The 23,022-nt window shown below is 41.5% G+C and overlaps 1 pseudogene; it reads left to right on the forward strand.

Moving 5' to 3' along the window:
• The first annotated feature begins 217 nt into the window (after positions 1-217).
• LOC147455085 (uncharacterized) overlaps positions 218-23,022 on the forward strand; it is a 57,512-nt pseudogene continuing 34,707 nt past the window's right edge.

The raw sequence follows: 23,022 nt of genomic DNA on the forward strand, positions 1-23,022 counted from the left end.
TGTGTATGTGTAGAAGAACGAGAAGAAAGAGAGAGAGTTTGAGCACTTACATTCGTGACCTCGGTCTCTTGGAAATGGTGGGGATGGAGATGGAGAGGGAGCTTGGAGATGGAGATGGAGAGGGAGAAGGAGAGGTAGCTTGGGGATGGAGAGGGAAACAGTCCCGTGCAGAAGAGGAGGTCGATTTTGAAATTTTGGCATTCAATTTCGCGGGGGCATGCAGGTGCCCCCTGTATATAAAAAAATCTGCTTGAAATTTTACCGCGGTTATTACCGCGCAGATTTTCGCCAGTATTACCGCACTATGACAGGACATTAAGGTTACTCTGACTGACTGCATGACCTGTTGTACCCACTACCTCTATCTTTAATGAGTGTCAGTCATGTCAGTACAAACATTCTTGATTTTTCTTATTCTTATTGAATTTTTTCTTATTTAGTGTGTGGTCGTGTGTGCAGGACGATTGGGATGACGTGGGTCCGCCGGTTGGCGTGGAACGAACTCGATGGTTGAGCAAGCGATTACCATGTCCATGTACGCGATGTAAGCGTGCAATTGCACGGCTTCGACGTATATGCTTGGCTCACATGGATGATTATGGGCTATGGGACGATAAGAGAAAACGCGCTCGAATGGAAACTAGCAATCCGAGGGTTTTGGCATCCATTGATGTCGCTCCCCATTGGAGTGTGATCGGGGGCAGAGGCGGGAGAAGGACGGAAGAGCGATTGCGCCAGGAAGCAGTCATGGGAGGGGGGTCACACCCGCCGTCCGATGTGGGTGGGTCCACACGAGCGCATGCGCATCCTACATCCACCACATATGGGGATCTCCCCACCACCCCGCCCCACATGGAGGTGGAGGAAGATCATTTGCACAATATGGTTGAGGATCTTCTTGCACGTGAGGCGGCGAATGAGTGTGAGCCTGAGTGTGCATGTGAAGAAGCCGCCCAAAAAACCAAAGATTCATTGCTAGAGGCAGCACAAACTGCTCTTTACGAGGGATGCTCCTTCTCCATATTACGAGCGTCTCTTGAGATCTTGAATATTCAAGCAATGTTTGGATGGAGCAATGTAGGGGTCGATGCACTATTGAGGTATGTTTAATTGTAATAAGTATTACTTGTGAGTTTTTTTCGTGGTTATATGCAATAACGAGTGTTCTTAATTATGTCATAGGCTATTAGGCAAGATGATGCCTAAAGGCAATCATCTTCCAGAAAATCGAAGGAAGGCACAACAGGTGGTGACAGGGCTTGGGATGGACTATGATCGCATACATGCATGTGTCAATGATTGCGTGCTATTCCGCAATCAACATGCAGGCCTTGATGCTTGCCCCGAGTGTGGAGAATCAAGGTACAAAGAGGGAATGCAAGGAACCACAATACCTCGCAAGGTTCTTCGTCATTTCCCCCTCATTCCCCGCATCAAGCACATGTTCAGCACCAAAGGGACAAGCGAGCTTCTTACATGGCATAAGACAAATCGCTCCACCGATGGGGTTATGAGAGTGCCGGCTGACTCGCCGGCATGGCAACACATTGAGCAGACATGGCCAGAGTTTAGAGAAGAGCCTCGTCACTTGAGGCTTGGTCTGGCTAGTGATGGGGTAAACCCATTTGGGCATCGGTCTACCTCATGGAGTACTTGGCCAGTGGTTGTTGTGAACTACAACATTCCACCATGGGAGTCAACGAAGAAGGGGAACATTTTGCTCTCTCTTCTAGTCCCAGGAAAACACAAGGTGAAGAACATGGATGTATATTTAGCACCTTTGATTGAAGAGCTTCAAGAGCTATGGAACGGCATAGATGTTTTTGATGTATCAAGACCACTTCGTGATCGATGCACAATGATCAAGTGCATTCTCATGTGGACCATGCATGATTACCCCGGGCTTGGAGAGATTTCTGGTAAGCTTATACTTTGTGACGCTCTTTAATGTCTTTGCATTGGTCACTTATATGCGGTTATGTATTTTGTTTTTGTAGGACTATCGACATCTGGACATAGGGCATGCCCAACTTGTGGACCCTCACTCGTGACAGAGAGACCCACTCTACTTGGTAAGGTGATCTACCCCAATAACCATCGCTTCTTGCCGTCCACACATCCATCTTATGCTCCGCCGTGCAATGGGATGGAGCCACTCCATTGGACCATGGCCGATTGGGCAAGACATTGGAACGAGCATCATAGCACATTGCCTCCTCCCAATGATCCACCTAGGGGTATGTCTAGGTACTCTATTTTCTTATCACTACTCTATTGGGCTTCATTAAAAATCCAACACCTATTGGATCCAATGCATGTGTTCAAAAATGTTGGCCAAGCTATATGGGATCACATAGTAGGCAAGAAAGATTCATTGGGGGCTAGAGAGGACATGAGGGCCATAAGGAGGCTCCCTCCTTCGGCCACACCTCGCATGGGGCCTCGGGGGAAGATGGTTCTTCCAAAGGCACCTTGGATTCTATCAAGGGTGGATCAAGAGCGGATGAAACAAGTCATTGCATCCATCCGTACTCCAACAGGTTATATGCGTTCACTCAAGGGTGCCTTCACTAAAACTAAGAAAGGAGGATCCACACAACTGTATGGGCTCAAATCCCATGATTGGCACAAGATTCTTCAGGTAATGTGTGTGTGTGTGTATGTGGTTTAGGGTTCTGGATACTAAAAAGGCTTTTTGTTTGTGCAATAGTTTGTGCTTCCAATTAGCATTAGTGGATTTGCGAACATGAAGGTAAAGACTGCAATATTCAAGGTGGGAGAATTTATCAGGTATAGAACATTTGATCCTCCCTCCTAAACTTTACTTTGAAGACTAACTTTACTATGAAGATTATGAAGGGTTTTTTGGTTATAGGTTTGTGAGTTCCAAAGAAATCGAAGTTTCAGCCATTCCAACAGCTCGACTTCTAGCGATTGAAGCAACTTGTGCTATTGAGGATGCATTCCCACGTTCTATCCTTGTTAGCCAAGTTCACCTATTGCTGCATCTTGTTGAGGAGATAGCCATTTATGGTGTGGTTCACTCAAGGTGGATGTTCTTTCTTGAGAGGTTCCTAAAGACCTTGAAAGACTTTGTAAAGCTACGATCACAACCAGAGGTATTCATCGATCTTAAGCATTAAACCTTATTAGGATTGGATTGTATTCACAACGCTTTTTATTAGTTACTTTAATCACTAATGGTTTCATGTACATGTGTTCAGGCAAGCATGGTAGAGGGTTGGATTGTACAAGAGGCTTTTGTGTATGTCTCTCAATATCTTTTCACAATAGACCCATCATTGCCTCGTTTAAAGACGGAGGAAGAGGATCCAAAAAAACATGCAAACATTCCAAGTGGGAAAGGTCATCTCTTGATTTTGGATAGGGAATTTCAAGCCATAGTCAACAACCATTGTCTACTCAATGCTCCCATCATGGGCAAATGGGTGGATATGTATGTGGAGGTGCGTACAACGAGAGAAAGGGAGAGGGAAGCATGGAAGAGGTCGCATGGCGGTAAGCGAGCACCTCCCTTTCCTAAAGAGCTTTCCAAAAACCCTGATCTAATTCCAGTTGGGTGGATACACAATGCCATGACCAAGGCCAAGGCACAAGGAGAACAAATAAGCCCTAAAGAATGGGAGTACGCGTGAGGATGTCGACCAAGGGTAATATACTCAATGTGTTTAGTGTGTGTGTGCGAGTGTGTGTGTGTGTGTGTGTGGGTGGGTGTGTGTATGTGTGTCACCTCTCTCTCTCTCTCTCTCATCTATCTTGATTGGTTTTTGCAGGCCTTCACATTCAACTCTATGTGGTCCGAAGGACGTCATTTTCAAACCCGCAAGATAGATGAGCGTCGAACCACTCACGATAGTGGAGTTATGGGCAACTTTGACACAAAAACACAAGAGGTGAGGGAATGTGGAACAATAGAGAGGATAATCAAAGTTGACTTTAGAACATTTCACAAATATCTCTTTGACTGCCGATGGTTTGCGGGTGAGGTTAAGAGACATGAGAATGGACTCTATATGGTAGACTCCGGGCAATTTCATCGCGGGAAGACCGACAACTTGATGCAACCTAGTAGTTGTGAGCAGGTAAAGTCCATGTGCAACTCACTAAAACATTATATGATACATACAAAACTACATTCATGTTGATGTTTGCTCTATGACCTACAGGTGTTTTATGTGCCTTGTATGTATCGAAGACGACTATGGTATGTTATTCCAGTCACACCATGGAGCAGATCTATCTTTGCAGATACAAACATAGAGACTTTGACAGATCCCACCATACCATTTCAAGAAGACGCCAATGACGATGATGCAGTTGAGGTCGAGGAGAACCAACCATTCCCAATAACCAACCATAGTGAGGAGGAGGATGAGGATGGAGAGGATGATGATGATTCAATAGGAGAGGCTATAGAGGATGAATCAATAGATTTATTTGTTGATTTAGCTACCATGGGGTTGGACATGGATGTAAGCACTTGTAGAGATCTCTTGGAGGATGAAAATTAATAAATATCTTTTGGATTTTGACTTCTTTCTCTACTTATGCTGTACAAAAGGACTATTTGTTTATGAACGCAAGACAATACAATTTTGATCATCGTTCGCTTGCCATTTCCATATGAATGCATAGTTGACATAAGATTTTGAGGTGGAAACAAAATATTTTTGTTTATAGAATCTCATGGAGTACAAATGAGTAGAGTAGGAGAATCATACCAATAGATGAGGCAAGCAAAGAGAAGAGAGGTACTAAAAATCCCAATGAGAATGGGATTTCTTACACTCCGTGCAAAAAGGGGGTGACAATACAATTTTGATCATCGTTCGCTTGCCATTTTCATATGAATGCATAGTTGACATAAGATTTTGAAGTGGAAACAAAATATTTTTTGATATAGAATCTCAGGGAGTACAAATGAGTAGAGTAGGAGAATCATACCAATAGATGAGGCAAGCAAAGAGAAGAGAGGTACTAAAAATCCCAGTGAGAATGGGATTTCTTACACTCCATGCAAAAAGGGGGTACCAATTTATGAAAAGTAACAAAATAGAATAGGATTTATAGAAAGGGAAAAGTGGGAGAGGAATGGGGTCACTTGGATTCTTTTCCGAGTGCGGCAATCTGTGAGTTTATTTGTGCGGTAATATGTACGGTAATGTTAGCGGTAAATACGACGGTAAAACAGGGAAATGCGTCAGCGGATCTGCACCATACACTATCTCTCTTTCTTGGAGCTCTCTCTCTCCTCTTATGCGGTAATGTTGTGCGGTAACAGCACCATTCTCCCATAGTGAATGAGCAATAGAAGCAACATAGGAGTCAAGATTCCATTGATCAGAGTAAAACCAGATCTAGAAACTCCCAGCTAGTTATAGATTTTAGTGAAGCCAGGTATTGCAAGCTCAAAGATGAAGTGCAAATAAAGTTTAACAAATTGACCCAAGTGTTTATCCAAAAATCTGCACAAGATAGCAAACCATACAACTGGTGTATATGCAATCATGATCGTTGTACATGGACTACAATGGTCAAATCTATAGTTGAGAGCCACAAATGGAAGAACCAATAAATCAACCAATAGAAGCCAATCTAACTGGAGAACCAAGTCAAAGGCAACTACGACAGACGCCGTATTATTTATTTGGTAGAGTCAGGTACTGAGCTTGTCGGTCCAATAGGAAAAGGGTAAGAGTGATCACCGATGAGAGGCGCACTCTAACTAGAACGTTCAAGGGTTACATGGGCGCCCAAGTGTGAATCGGCGAGCTCATATAAAAGTCACCTAAACCTAAAAATCATTCATTCTCTCATTTGTACAATTGAAGAGTGCTCTTGCTCCATCTCCATCTTCTTCTTCTTCATCTCCTTGTGTGTGTGTATGCGTGAAAGAGAGAGAGAGAGATAGAGAGAGTGATTGAGCATTGCGACGATGGCACGGCGACAACGAGGCGATTGAGGGCGGCACGTCGGTAGCTCTTTCTTCTTCGTGGTGAGGAATCCTCCACGAAGGTGAGCGTAGGGCAGTGAGTGACACACCCTTGCTCTCTTGAGCTTGCTAGATTAGTCTGTTTGTGTGCTTGCAGCCATTTGTGGCTCGTACACAGTGTATGACAAGTCCCTTGCATTGACACTGCGACAGACGCGCACATTTTTGGTGCCGCTGTGAGAAAAATGTCCTGCATTAAGCTCGAGTGGCACTCTATGCTGCTTTGTGGTGCATTATGAAATGTAAGAAAGGTAGAGAAAGAAGACGTGTGGCTTGTTGAGAAGGGTTTGTGACCTTTGTTTTACTGTAGTGTACTGTTTTTGTTAATAAGGTGTTGCAATGTACTGTGTTTTGTGTTTTCTCTATTCATAAGGTGTTAGAATTAAGGTAGTAGATCTATAATGCTAGCTCTGTGTAAAGTATAGTAAGTAGAGCTAATGAATTGCTATAGTACTGTGTTAGTGTGTAACAGTAGCTCTATTAGTTGTAAGTAGGTAGGTTAGGTGTGTGTGTGTGTGCTCGTGCATGTAGCACGGCCGTAGCGACCTTATCCCCAAAAAAATCAAAAATAAAAAAATTTAAAGGTAGGATCGGGATCGGGAATATTCTCCAAGTCCAAGCCCAAGCCGAAGCCCACGCTTAGGCTTAGGGCTTAGTCACCCTTTAGAATTACTTATTTTAGCCTCATGCCTAAGTAAAGATCGATCATTTTGAGAATCAACATAGCTTCGGGTAATCGAACACTGTGGTGGAAAGCACACCACAACCCTCTAAGCGGTATGCTCGTTTTGAGCTATCACACGCTCTAATCCAAAAAGCGATCATAAAAAAAAAAACACCATCAAAAAACGAGTGAAAACGAGGTGCAATGCGCCCAAAAAATCAAGCGATTAACTTTCGAGGGTATTCATTGACGCTTGTAGGGTGCCAAAGGCACATGCACATGCACTCTGGTCGTGTGCTAGAGGCAAAGCGAGCATTTTGACATACGCGAGTTCTCAATACCCACCTACCTTAGGTTCCGGGCCCTCGATGGGAACCCAAAGTAGTACCACTCAGGCCCCGCATATAGCGTCTAGTGACTCTTCCTATGACTACAATGCCCCAATGCCTAATCCTAATAGCTCAAGCCAAGACATGCATGCCATGGGTCCGCGATTCGGGCTGGGCATGCTTAGCCGCTTGAAGGAAACCTTTAGTAGAGCCACTCGCTCCGAACATGGAGCTAACGATGTAAATGAGGGGGGTGGGGGGGTAAATTCGCCATTCATGACCAACGTAGAACCTATGCCCTTAGAGAGTGTGCACGTGAATACTCCATTTACTGCACCCCCTGACTCTTCAAAGCTAATCCCCTCCGAGGTTATATTACCTGATGGCAGAAGCCTTGCTGAAGTACAAGAAGTTGAGCGGTATATCATTGTGGCTAGGGAAAAGGAAATTGAGAGCTTACGCAAGGCAGATCAACGAAGAGAGTTAAAAGCGAAAGCCCCTATGTCAATATCATTTCTAGGAGAGCAATCTAGTGCTCCTAAATTAGCGACCACTAAGGGTCAACCCATAGAGGGCCACATGGAAACTAGTTCAAAGGACACCTCTAGCACCTCAATCCTAGATGGAGCGTTCCTAAAAAAGAACTTGGAGTACGAACTACAAAGGGAAACTCTAACCGACCTATACACAGGTCACGCCTATCATGTGGGTTGGTTAAATGTCTTACAATCCACAATGGGTGCTACTAGTGTGGAGGATCAACAACAAAGAGTTTGTGAAGTCATCCATAGGGTTATTGAGTTAGAGAGACAGAACAAGGGGATCCACATGCCTTCAACGGGTCTCATGAGATTCTTGGATACAGGGAAGGCTAAACAACCAACCTTATCGCAAATGGAGACTCCCTCAGTAAGTCCAATGGATCCTCCATATGTTGTTTTGCCAGGGGTCTCAGTGCAATCTGAGCCCACAAGTGATAGCTTTACCTTTCCAAGTCTAGCTCATCTTTTCCTTGATGACACCACGGCTACCATGCCTACCCCAATGATGGGCATGCCATGGACCTCATTTGTTAGTAAAGCACCGCTACATGGTACCTCAATGACTGCACAATACCTACAAGTGTGTACCAATTGTATACACCTATTGGTCCTCGTACTCATGTAGTTTCTACTCCTCCCATCGTTTCAACAACCTATGCTTCACAACCACAACACCCAAGCTCTTATTTCCATGGGACCATACCGGCTAGCATTAGCTTGTTATATTCGGCCCCTGCTATCCCTAGGGACACACATATGAAATGTGGTGGCACAACACCGTACCAAACATGGAACCCAAGGGCTTCCTATGCGGCAAGCACAATGCCAATACCTACTCCACATGTAGTCTCTAGAGCGTCTTCACCCACAGTGCCTGCTCACTTAGGTGACTTGGCAACATTTGCTCAAGATATCGATCGATCTATTGCTGAGAATATGCGTAACACGCCTGATAGAGAGTTTAGAAGTAAGGCAATACAAATAGCCAAGCTCACACAAAAAATTAGTGGAGACGGGGTTGTGAGAAAGCATATCGAAGTGTTTAAACAAATAGGTGATTTTCTAGGAGAACACAATGACCTACATAAGAGTAATGCTTTAAGCCTAACCTTAAGTGGGAAGGCTGGGGATTGGTATAGAACCCTAAGGGTGGAAGAAAACATGATTTACCCTACTCCTAGGAGACTGTCCTTGAAAGAATACATACAAGAGGGAGTGCTTTGGGGTGTAGCCTCTCAGCTCCAGAAAGCCCAACGAGAGAAAGGAGAGTCGGTGAGAGACCTTATGAGTCGCTTGAAGCATTTGAATTCTCGTTGTAATCCAAATGAGCACTTCAATAATAATCAATTGCTTGATAGATTCATTAGGGGATTACGACATGAGGATATCTACAATGGCCTAGTCATTAGGGGATTACGACATGAGGATATCTACAATGGCCTAGTCATTAGAGGTATCACCACTTGGGAAGCGGTCACCACCAATGCGATCTAATTGGAGGATAATTTGATGATTCAAGGAGAAAGAGTATCTATTGAGTCTAAATCTACTAGCTCGCAAGCATTGGGGCATCAACCAATGACCCTAAAGCCTATTGCTAAGGAGCCAAAGATATTTGAGATGACTTTCGCAGATCTCACCAAGGCCATTCAAGAGAGTCTTAGAGACAATCGTGCTCCGCAAAACAATCATATGTATCCAAGAAGGGAGCAACAATGGTGCTCAGTATGCTATGGTCCGCATAATACTAGTGAATGCTCTACTTTTAGAGTGAAATTCAATGGGAATTTCAATGCCTGTGGGAGGTATGGTCATCAAGCTAAGGATTGCATAGTATTTAAGCATGCGATGGACAATATACTAACCTTAGCATGGATAGACACACCTCGAGTGCCTGCATTGATGTTGTCCCCACCTCTTGAACAAACTTCACAACACATGGTCCCTAGGGCCCAAAATGTTGTTCAAACAACACCCTTACCACCTCCAGTGCTAGGACCGCAACCACCACATCCGAGAATCAACTCTGTGAATGAAGTGGGTTGTGAGTTATCTATTGCTTGTTTGGAAGGCTGTGAGGAGGATATACACCCTAATATTTCCTATGGGATGGATGCGCTTGAAGAAAGTCCACAATACTACATGGAGGACTATTGGGGACAAGTCAAACCTGTCTATCAAGTAGCTGCTCTTGCTGCAAGAGGCCAAAATATCAATTACACTACTAAGAGACCACCTCCATTGCTATGAGTGTGGAGGTCCACATCGTGTGGCCGAGTGTCTTATTTGGCTACAAAAGAACACCACACTAATGCAAATCAGTCAAGAGAGCACATCTACAATGCTGATAATCATGTGTAATCGATGTGGCATAGATCATTTGATTGCCCAATGTCCAGATAATCCAAATGCACCAAAGATTATGCCATTAAACTTGATTGAGGTTACCAAGGAGCCATCACAAAGTATACCTGTGGTACTAGTAAACATACTCACACGATTGATGCTTCAAAAACAAAATTATATTCTTGAAGAAAGAGACACGGCATCAATTGCCCAATCTCAAAAGAAGAAGAAAACACGAAAGAAGAGATCGCAAAAAGCAATGAAGTCAGACCCAGTTCAAAGACCAACATAGGGACTGGTGATGACCCCGTATATATGAACGACGCTGAAGAGGATTCTCATTCAGGTGAAACCATAAAGACCAAAATGACCACTAAGAAAGAAACCAACAAGGAAGATCCTCATGAGCCACAATGGCCAGATCCAAGAAGAAGATTGGAACTTATCCAAACCCTACAGAGGAGATCGAGCAAGTCAAGCAATTAAGGAGTTTGGTAGAAGATACACAACTAGAGGCTACAGAGAAGCCAAAGTTGAGCTGTACCGTAAGGAGATGACCAAAATCAAGAGTTAGCTCAATAATGAAAGGAATCAAAAGTGAAATCACAGTCACAAAACGACAGGACCCCACAGACTTACACCCTCCACCTGAACATTTCAAATCCTACACCAGAGAGGAACGTAAGGTTGTGTATAAAAAGGCTCAAAGAAAACCTATCGATGGAAGCAATGGAGTCTATGATGGTGCAACAGTGATAGTTAAGGAAATAGAGCTAGCAGACCCAAGAGAAGAGTCCAAATCTGTTTTCATTGCCCAAGATCTGATAGAGATTGAAGAGTGTGTACTTAAAGAACTTCTCAAGGAATTTAGGGATATATTTGCTTGGACATATCATGATATGAAAGGTGTTCCACCTTCGGTGGTGCAACACACAATCCCCATGAATAGCATGGCGAAACTAGTTCAACAACGACCTTACTCAATGAATCCTAAATATGTAAAGATTGTTCAAGAAGAGATTGAAAAGCTTGTGAAATGTGGATTCATATACCCTATTGAGCACTCTGAATGGGTGTCTCCACTAGTGATTGTGCCAAAAAAGAATGGGAAACTTAGAGTGTGCGTGGATCTCAAGAAGGTCAATGCCGCTACTAGGAGGGATCGTTACCCCTTGCCATATTCAGAACATGTGCTTGAAAAGAGTTGCAGGGAAGGAAGCTTATAGCTTTTTAGATGGGTACTCTGGCTACAATCAAATCACAATTGTGCTAGAGGACCAAGCTAAAACAACCTTTATAACCGAATTTGGAGTCTTTGCATTTCATGTTATGGCTTTTGGCTTAACCAATGCCCCTGCAACCTTTCAAAGATTAATAAACACTGCTTTTGGGGAATATTTGAGGGAGTTTTGCGAAGCTTTCTTAGATGACCTTTGTGTTTATTCCTCTTGGAAAGAACATCTATCACGATTACAAAAAGTGTTTGAGAAGTGTAGATTGTATCGCATCTCCTTAAACCCTTTCAAATGCCAATTTTGGGTTAAACATGGAGTCATCTTAGGGCATATAGTGTCCAAAAATGGGATTTCCACAGATGAGAGCAAAATTAAAGCCATTGCTGGATTGCCACCACCTACAAACTATAAAGCAGTTCAAAGGTTCATGGACCATGTTGGTTATTACCGACGGTTTATTTTAAACTTTGTCGAGATAGCTCGTCCATTGTACAAACTTCTTATTGAGTTCCACTGGACCGCGGAGTGTGACCATGCTTATGAGTCATTGAAAAATACCTTAACTAGCACTCCTATTCTACAAGTGCCCGATTGGAATGTAATTTTCCATGTGCATATTGATGCATCAAACTTCACTATTGGGTGTATTCTAGCTCCACCAGGAGAACATAAATTGGACTACGCCATTAGCTTTTCAAGCCGTCAATTGAATGATGCCAAGAGAAACTACACAACTACAGAGCGAGAAGGTTCATGTATGATTTATGCAGTGAAGAAATTTCACTATTATCTTCTGGCCAACAAGTTTGTTTTCTATGTGGATCATCAAGCCTTGTTGTATCTAGTAAATAAACTTTGTTCCACGGGAAGAATTACATGATGGTTGTTAATTTTCCTTAAGTTTGACTTTATCGTTGTGGTGAGACCTAGTAAAATACATGTCATGGTGGATCATTTGTCTCGCATACCCAATGGTGAAGCCCCTATTGGAGTCGAGGATGAATTGTTTGATACTTCTCTATTCCTAGTCGAAACCATACTTGAATGGAGTGAGAAGATTGTGAACTTTCTAGTTAATGGTTTTCCACCCAAAGAGCTTCATAAGGACATAGCTCGAAAACTGTTAAAAGAATGTGAACCTTATTCTCTTATTGTAGAAACTCTCTACAGGCTACAGAAGGATGATATTCTTAGACACTGTGCACATGAGGATGAGTATTTATACATACTACAAGAAGCCCACATAGGTATAGCCAGAAAACATTTCTCAGGGGAACTAATAGCTAGAAAGGTGTTCCAATCAAGCTATTGGTGGCCTATCTTATTCAAAGATGCATCACTTTTTGCAAAAGGATGTGATGAATGCTAACATTACAAGATTAGGCAATGAAAAGATAGGATGCCCTTACATCCTGTTAAAGTGACTCAACCATTTGAAGAATGGGGTTTAGACTTTATAGGCCCAATTAGTCCAACAGCTTGTAGCACTCAATCTCGATATATTATTGTTTCCACTGACTATGTAACAAAGTTGGCGGAAGCCAGGGAGACATGTAAGATTGATGTAAGGTCAGTTGCCAAGTTTCTCTTTGAGAACATTATTACAATATTTGGTTGTCCCTTTGAGATTGTGATTGAAAATGGCACTCATTTTATAAATGGAGTGATGAAAGAACTCACTACCAACTTCATGATAGCTCACAAGTCCACGCCTTATTAACCACAAGCAAATGGCCAAGTTGAGAGTACCAACAAAACTCTCATCTCCATTTTGACAAAGATAGTTGAAGCTCATCGTACAAATTGGGATTTAAAGCTTACATCGACTTTATGGGCTTATTGTACTGCGTACAAACTTTCCATTAAGTGCACACCATTTAAGATGGTGTATGGCCAAGAAGCAGTTATGCCATGGGAGTTTGTTGTTCCTAGTCTTTGAGTAGCTTCTCAAGAAGGTTGGGATGGTAACCCTTTAGTTAAGCGCTTATATATCCTTGAAAGGTTAGATGAAGAAAGGCAATTGGCTGTGCAAAACGTACTTGTGGAGAAAGATAGGAGGAAGGAATGGTTTGACCGTCATCTAAAGAACAAGGATATAAATGTTGGTGATAAAATTCTTATGTATGGAGTGCATAACGAAAAGGAAAAGTTGAAATATGCGGGAAAAGGACCATATAGAGTATGTGAAATCACCCCACAAGGAACCATTTGTGTGGAGACTCTAGATGGAGTTGAAACCATTGGATTCCTCAATGGAAGTAAATTCAAAAGGTACTATGATCCTCTAAAGCAGGAAGAGCTACGTGCCATCCATAAAAAAAAGGCAGCCAAGGCACAAACAGAACTGAAAAAGATACAAGCTCAAGCTGAGGCTAAAGAGCGACAACAACGTCTGAGACGCCAATGAGAGGCCAAACTTGGAGTTACAGATGCATTCCACGTTGAAATGGAGGATGATTGGTTGGACTCTAACACACCTCTACGATACCCTATTGAGCTAAATAGTGCCTATGGAAAAGTGCTATATAACACCTTTTTGGACACGGGTGCTAAGTATAATCTACTATCATATGGGGTGTGTTGTTAGTTAGGAAAGCCACCTCTTTCTGAGAGTATCATCCAAGTCAAGGGTGTCAACAAGAAAAACATTGCGGTTTTTGGAATCTAGCACACTTCTGTCAGTTATGACAATGGGGTTGTAGCTCAAGACTTTTTGGTCATGCCTGCTGGAACTATGGAGGGTAATATAAACTTAGGACGCACGTGGATGATAGCCACCAAATGCACTATAGACTGGGGGACAGAGGGTGTCACAGGAAACCAGCTCTTAGCCCTACCATTCAAGCCATAGTCCTTAAGATATTGCCTCTTAAGGAAATAAAACCCAAAACATTGCATGTCCAAGAGGTTGAACCATATGTCCCCATAGCCCAACTCTCTAGAGCTTCAACTGATGTAGTTGAAATAATACAGCTTGAGACTCACAAGACCCATCCCAATATAACAAAGAAAACATACAAGTGGGTCCCTAAAGCTTCTTTAGCGACCATAGCTAGTGCTAAAAGACAGGAGCCTGGTAAGAGACGTCCCATTTGCCCCAAGAAATGTAAAGAAACGCTGCATTGGATTCCTAAAAAACTATTGGAAGCTCAAGGCTACTATGAAGGAAATGATTAAATCTGGGTGCCAAAACGTAAATTGTGCTCTTACTTGTCACCTAGTCCATGTGAGCCCAATCCCATGGCTCTAAAAGAATTGAAGATCGCGGAAAGAAAAAAATCATGGAATGCTACACACCCGCTCCAGAGCTAGTTTGGGTACCGAAGAAAGAACGATTTGTTCCACCTAGCTCAGGAACATGGGAGTCAAATAAAGCTTCTTGCTCTTCATGTAGTTCCTATATGGAAACAAAAGCTTCAACACAACCTCCACCTACCATTGTACATATCCATACAAACAAGGAAGAGTTTTGCACCTCCTATAGTAAGTTCACCACCTACAACAACGTTGCAAATAAAATCATGGGAGAGTACCTTACCACCCTTGCAACTAGATGAAACACATAGGGCGGTTGAAAACTATTGGTTAAAGACTTCACCCATGACAACTTGTTTCAAAAGGTGACAAAATCATTCCAAAAGGTATGATCTACCCAAGGAAGGGGGGAGTGTTTGCTGACATCCGTCGTTCACTTGCTTCCCTCTCAACCATTCTCCTTGACCTCTCAATATCCAATCCTAGGAAATGTATATATAAAGCCTTATACTCACAAAAACAAGAGAAAAAAATAAAAGAGCAAGAGCCACCAAACAATAATGTGGAAACTTACAAGTTCTATACAAAACACAAAATCATAAAAGCACATTATGCACAAGGACACGACCTTTTGATACGACCCGTGTAATATTTTCCTTAGGGTTCCCCCACAATCTCTACAATATCCTATTCCCTTGACTCTCTAGGGGGAGTGCAAATAATTAGGTTAGGGTTCCTTATGTTGTTTAATTGTGTTAATAAGGGTTGGTACATCTTCCCAGTGATGTGCCTCCTAGAGGTATTCTTTGTGTTTGCTAGTGTGTACAGGAATGTGCTGCTGTTGTTAGAATTTGGACCTTCATGAAATCTTTCTCTCATTCACTCTTCAAATCAAGCGCGATCATCAACGCAAATAGGTGTTTCTTGTCCATTAGCATTGCCCCATTATCTTTTTGCATCCATGTTTGTTTGCTTTAATTGTGATTGGTAGCATAGTATTTAGCGCATTTGCTTAGTATCAAACATTAAATTCAATGTAATTTTTTGTCATAATCACTTGTCTAGGTGTAAAGATCAAGCAGTCCGACTAAGCTAGTTTGACCAAGCTAGGCGTTAGAGATCTTCTCTTAATACCATGGGGAATGCCTTCCTAATAATTAATGGTTAATTAGGTTCTTAATCCGATTTAGGCAGCATTGTGTGCAATGTACTAGGGCTTTCTAGCGGGCTTAGTCCTTATTGACCTTTAGCTTAAGTATTATAAAGGGAGTTTACAAGTGTGATGATCCTGGGGAGGGTAACAATGTTATATGAACCCCCAAATTTACAAACTTAAAATGCTGGAAATGAGCAAAAAATAAAATGAAAAAAATTCATAGTGCCACAATGTAAAATCTTAAGTTGGAAGAGAAAGCTGAGCTTGATTTGGTACTTCACTCACATGTATCGCCTATGGTATTAGAGCCCTAGAGGTTCCCAGTGTGGGCGCTTTTCCTTGAAAAGAAAAAAATCCAAGGCATATAAAATAAGCATACACATCAAAATTGGATCATTGTGAAAAGACTTTGGGGGGTCAAAGAAAAGGAAATAAGTCAGACGATAATTTCATGAGCAATTCCTTTTATCCTAGCTTAACTACAAACTCTAGTCAGCCCTCGGACATGAAATACTTGGCTCTCGTGATTAAACAACTTAATTGACTAGAGAAAATCGAGAAGCTTGCCCATGGTATTAATAATTGACCTCTAGTGTCTTTCGATCGTTAAATTAGCAACCCCAGACTTGTTTAGCTTTTGATCTTTACAACTGTTTATGCGTTTGATTATATTACAATTTAATGTTTATTGTTGACAAATGGTTTAAAATTTTGTTACCAGTCAATTTCTCTGTCTACAACCGCATATGCTTTTTAATTGTATATGAGAATGCAATTACTGTGCCAATGTTGCTTGATTTTGCAATGACTGAAGAAGGCTAAGGACATTCATCTCAAATGCTCTTCCACCTTGATGAACGAGCTTCAACTCAGTAGCTTCCGAGGACGGAATCTACATCAAGAAGGGGGGCATGTTAACCCTCATGCACATTCTTGTCACCTACGACAAACATCGTATTATTTATTTGGTAGAGTCAGGTACCAGGCTTGTCGGTCCAATAGGAAAATGGTAAGAGTGATCGCCGATGAGAGGTGCACTCTAACTACAACATTCAAGGGTTAGATGGCTTTGCATGGGCGCCCAAGGGTAAATGGGCGAGCTCATATAAAAGTCATCTAAACCTAAAAATCATTCATTCTCTCATTTGTGCAATTGAAGAGTGCTCTTGCTCCATCTCCATCTTCTTCTTCTTCATCTCCTTGTGTGTGTGTGTATGCATGACACACACACACACACACACACACACACACACACACACACACACACACACACACACACACAGAGAGAGAGAGAGAGAGAGAGAGAGAGAGAGAGAGAGAGAGAGAGAGAGAGAGAGAGAGAGAGAGAGATCGAGCATTACGACGACAGCACGATGATCTCAAGGCGGTTGAGCGCGGCATAGTGGTAGCTCCTTCTTTTTTGTGGTGAGGAATCCTCCATGAAGGCGAGTGTAGGGTGATGAGTGACACACCCTTGCTCTCTTGAGCTTGCTAGATTAGTCTGGTTGTGTGCTTGCAGCCATTTGTGGCTCTCACATAGTGTATAGAAAGTCCCTTGCATTGACACGTGCGACAAACGCGCACACAATACAAGGTCAAGATGGGGCATTTTATAGCCTGATGCTAAGCGTTCTGAAAGAAGATGTCAAAAACTTGGCAAGCACAAAAGAAAAACCTTATCAGCAGTAAGAGATTGAGACGGATGAACCAATTGAAATACCACCAGTCATGGTGTATTGCTCAGATTGTGGAAGAAAAGGTGGAGATTTTCCAAAGGCTTGCCCAAGAAATCCGGAGAGCAGGGATGTAGCAACCACAAAGCGGAGTATGAAGCAAATTGAAAAAAAGAATTGCAATGTAAGTGCATCTAACTCATCATTTTTGGTGCAATCAAATGTTCTGACATTACCATTAGAAGCACGATCAAAAGCACGACAAGTTCAAAATTTGCATGAAGATGCACAAGCACGTGAAAAGCTTAAAATTGATCCTTTGAACAACAAATTCCTTCGTGAATTTGGTCAAAGTGTCCAATTATCGTCGAAGGTTGAAAAGAATGTTAGGTTTGTAAATGATTCTGTATCCATTGCCGCTTGTGTGCAATCATTCATGAGTCTAAGGCACACATCAAAGTGAATGTTGTTAGCATTGTATGACACACATAAATTGTACAAAAAGAGTCAACCTATGTTTGAAAGGCCTACATACCAGCTCATAGAATTGTGACCAATGATAGATAAGGAAGGATGGTTCATTTTAGAGGAAAGAATCTATTATAGCCCATCCTCTCTAGAGCTAAATGATATATTACCCGAATGAACCCAAAAATCTCTTCAAAGCCAAACCCTCATCCATTGGAAAAGCTTTGATGTTGTGACCAAACGAGCATATACTTTGACCAAAATCGATGTAGATATAGATGAGAGTCTAAGATCTATGATGCCTTGGGTCCTGAAACCAGATAATCTCAAATCATAGGAGACCCATGTGATAGAAAATATTAGGGTGAAGATAATGCTATCTGCAGCTTGATTTGGGGAATCATTTGTAATGTTTCATGAAGGTACATAGGAAACTCTGCAAAAGGTTTACAGATGCCAAACATCAATAGTGGTACCCACAGTGTACCTTCACAGTCCCAAAAGGTGAGATCAAACTAAAGTCAAACAGTCTTGAGCCCAGATCATGGGGAGAAAGCTTTAGTGATCACTCTAGGAAGGGGGGAGCTGTAAATTCATCAAACTGAGCTCTTGTACCAGGAAATGCGATAGCACTTAGGAGCCCTAGAACTTCTAGCCAGACCTCTTCAAAGTAGAAACCATTAAAGGATCATATGGTTATTGGAAGTTTCTAGTTGACCCAAATTCCATCAGAATTACCTGACAAATGCTTCTATGAATATCATCAAGGGCAAAAGTTTCAACTGGTCTCCAGAAGTCAAAGTCAAAAGCTGAGCAACCCAATAGTGTTCAAGAAATTGCATGTGACCAGGCTCACATATGCATATTGAGATGCAGATGGCAATGAATACCATTAGGTTCATGATCTTGTACAAGCCCCTACAAATTGTAAAACTGAAGTCAAAGATTATCTCAAGATGATGCAAAGCCTCAAGCTGCCAGAACAGGTGATAGATAGGTCAAATTCAATAGAACCTAAAGTTCAAAAGGCTACACAAAGGTCACCACTAACATCTCCTCCGAAGAGAAAAACTATGTCAAAAAGTACAATGGATCTCTTAAGATCAAAAGTTACTCAAATGCAGATAGATAATGCTCAATAGTTGCAATCAAAAGGTGCACTATCTCAGTCAAATGAGCCAACAACAACTGAATTAGGTAAAGTGCAATTTTGAGGTATTCGCTTTTGAGCTCTTCCCCTTTCCAGTCGTTGTTACCAGTGACTTATTTTTGGCTTCCTTGGTCTTTATTGATTGTGCAGGAAGATCTTTATCCTCATCCAATATCTCATCCTCTTCTGATTCACTATCCGTGTCTCCTTCGGAATCACTTTTTGTGCTGAGTGTTTCTTGGATTTCTTTAACCAAGTGTACCCCCAAAGATCTCTCCGGGCGCTCAACAGGACCCTTTCCAATCATACTGTTTCCAATTCAATATATCCAATGTGGTTGGGAGACTCTTCTACAATCCTCAGACATAACAAGAAATCAAGATCTCATCCGCTAGACATGTCCTCTAAAGTAGCATGCCAAACTTAGCCATATAAGTCTCCACATATGATCTTTTTTGCTTGCACAACCGTAAGCGTTCTAGCATATGTGGAGTCATTTTCTCCGTACATAATCTCTTCATGAACGCAGTGACAATACCCAAAAATATTTTGAAATAATCAATCGGATATTTCGTAAGGCACTTTGAAGCTTTCCCATTGAGGGTGGTTTTGAATATCACTTCTTTATGCACCACATCACCATTGCCATCTAGTAGTGCATACCACTTTTCAAAGGATCATACGTGTGAATCTGGATCTTCATCTCATTTACTTGTAAATTTTTAGTACTTGAGCCCATGATGCTTACTATCAGGCCCTGCCATATCGGAAGCTTCTAGTATTGTCAATCTAGTTGGAACAAGAACAATTGTGACCGCCAAAATTTTGGATGAGAATCCTCATATCCTCATTTGGTCATCTTGTTGGTCCAAGTGGATCCAAAACTGAGAGTTGATGGTATAGATCCTATAGTTGTGGCAGGACCCTTGCCAAGACTCAATCCAACTAACACTAGAACAAGTGGTTCGGATGGACTCACACCATCTTGATCATAATTCCAATGCAAAGAAGGGAAAGCTGTTGAAGGAATTCAAGAGTGGACTCGCACCCTCATCATGATTTTGCAAACAGACCCGAGTTTGTTAGGTCCACTTGGGTGGATGTGTCTGTGACTTTCACCGTTTCCTCTTCAAATGGCCTTTCCCCCCATGGATCTTCTAGTTCCACTAAAGTGGCATCTCAAAAGTGGCCATCTAAACGTACCTAAATCCAAGGAGAGATATAATTAGACTTGAGCTTAGTTAATCTACTCCTATAGAGTTATGATACAACTTAGTGCTTAGAGAGAGAGAGGGAGAGAGAGAGCACTAAGTCTAGCATAAGGATCTAAGTGTTGTAACTAAGAGGTGCTAAATGCGTTTTAGCTCTAATACCACATATAATGCCTATGGTGGATGGACCAATGAGGTATTCATCATTATGAGAGCATCATAACAATAAGGAGTGAGTAGATTAGAGAGAATGACGTAAATACAATGAAATGAAACTTGCTTGATTGATTGTAATGAGAGACTTTACAAGTTTAGCATAGTGGCCTTATATAATCTCAAGATGGAAGGTGGAATTCAAGGTAAGAGAGATTTTCACCACAAATGGAAAGGGGAAAGTAGCATGTGGCTATAAATTGTAGCATATGTTAGGGATTCTATGTAGCTTTAATAGTCTCAAGATACAAGGTGTAATTCAAGGTAAGAGGGATATGTACCACAAATGGAAAGGGGAAAATAGCATATGGGCTATAGCATGTAGCATGTGGCTATAAATTGTAGCATGTGTTAGTGATTCTTGTGTAGGAGGTTGTATCCATGCACATAGAGGTGCATGATAGTATGCTTGGCTTTAGGGATTGGTCACATATATTGAGTGTAAGCTAAGGGTCACTCCATTAGGGGCCACAACGATTAGAGGGGCTTCTTGGAATTGGTAGTATAATAACTTCAGCTCTTCAACCTTTGGTGTATATCAACTTCCAAGCCGTCAATGTGACATGCTTTGATGGAAAAGATCATGCCATGAGCCCAATGACTTATATAGAATCAAGTGTTAGGTCGGTCAAATTCACATGGAGTGCAAAAAACCTATCGAGAATAAGAAACACTTTCCCTTGAAAGTCAAATCTTGGTGATTGGCAACATTGTGGTACATTACTAGAATCACGGTTGAGCAGTTACCACTGTCCATAAATTTGTGCTACAAGAAAAATGGGATAACAATGTCAATCCATGAATTGATGCATTCAAACCCAAGAAGAGTGCATAATGTTGAAAATCCAAACCTTAAACCCAAGACTTTTATACCAATTGTAAGGTCCCTAACCCAAAGATTGGGGTGCCCTGATAGTTGGCCTTCCTTTATTCTTAAGTTTCATTGAAGACACCTTAGAAGTAAGGATATGAGCGATAAAAGTGAGGGAGGCCTCTATGCTTTTTGTTCGTGGATATAAGGGTCCTACACTACAATCCACGTCAATAATCTGAAGGATATGATGAGAGCTAAATTTTATTTCATCAAACTAAAATCTCAATATACTTAGGATCTATAAAAGCCACCTTTTTTTCCACATTTAAGAGGCATGTCCACCATCCATAAAATCCTAGATATGGTATGAGAATTATCCTTAGCTAAGAGCCACCTTTCAGAGGCATGGCCAACATCCATAAAATCCTAGATATGGTATGAGAATTATCCTTAACGAACAATAAAACTTCTGAAAGGTACTCAACTAATCAAATCCACCTCTCTATAGATATAGTTCCATTTGGATACTAGGGTCCTACTTCCACACCACACTCACCTGTTCCTCTTGATTTTTAATTACTACCACACTGTTTTACATATGAAATTACGGTTCCTTCATTAATTCTAGTCACAATTTTTTTCTTATAGCCCATCAAACATCACCCACACAATTCTTTCTCGAACAAAAAACAATGAAGATAGTCCTATCTTTTAACAAAAAGAAATATCCAATATCATGAGTTTGCTACTACCCATGAACTTTCTTCGTCAAACCTATAGAGACTTTGTAAAGGTCTTCTTATTTGCTAACTGTTAAGCCGACAATCAAAAATTTCCCTATAACTAACTCCTAAGGATACTCGCTCATTGTGAGATGCAATTGTTGCTAACCATAGCTTATTCTCTGCTAGCCATAGTTTTTCCTCGCTAATTGCATTGCTACATCTAGAAAGAACACACACATTCATTAACTTCCTTTTCAAGAAGCAACTTTCAATAGTGATCAAATAAAATTTCCTTGAACCAAACAATTATTTCAAATTAATTCAAAAAACTTATGCTCGTCTCTCATGATGATAAACACATTCTTGGTGGTTTTTGGAACATCTTAGGCTTCCTATACTAGGGTCAAATTACCAATGTAGCAGTGGGTGCAACAACAACCTGTGGTTGGGGTTGGCCATCAATATCTTCATTCTTTGGTGCCATAGGTTGGGGGTTTGCTAGAGCTTCAGGAACAACGTTGGATCTTTGTGTTCTCTTTCTTAGTGGGGCCATCTCTCATGCTAAACACAGAAAAGCTAAAAGGGTGTAATACTATAATCAATCGGAACCACGTGGATGTTAATTGCAACAAGGAGGTATTTTTGTAAACCATTCAAAAAATACATGGGAACATGACTTTACTGGAAGGTTTATGCATCTATTTGACTAGGAACACATCCTACCACATATACAACCATATATAGGAAGGAAACCATGCTTCACATTTGACTTTCAATTGATTTGGAAAAGGTTGATTTTATCAATTGATTTGGAAATGGGTAATTGATTGGACTTTCAATGGGAACATGGAACATGGGTATATATAGGGAGGAGGTAGGATAGGAGAAGCAAGTTGGTTCCCATTCTTCCCATGGACTTTCATTGGTATCACAATTGTTACAAGTTTGGGAAGCAAGAAAAGTTCCCGGGGTAGTCACTTATCAAAAGACCCTGATATCACGTGCGTTCAAGAGGTAATTAATAATACCCCAATATACATACTATACTTACATTGTGAGCCTATTTAAAAAACCCCCACCCCCCTCTGTATGTATACATTTTTATACATTTTGGTCTTTTAATAATCCTCTCCGGTTAACTCACGTGATATCATACACATTCTAAAAAGTGACCACCTCGGGGAAAAGTTGTGGCTGCTTTTGCATGGACCTTCCATGAGACTACATG

This window comes from Adiantum capillus-veneris, chromosome 6 (assembly GCF_014529385.1).
Source record: "Adiantum capillus-veneris isolate H3 chromosome 6, ASM1452938v2, whole genome shotgun sequence".
Taxonomy (NCBI): domain Eukaryota; kingdom Viridiplantae; phylum Streptophyta; class Polypodiopsida; order Polypodiales; family Pteridaceae; genus Adiantum; species Adiantum capillus-veneris.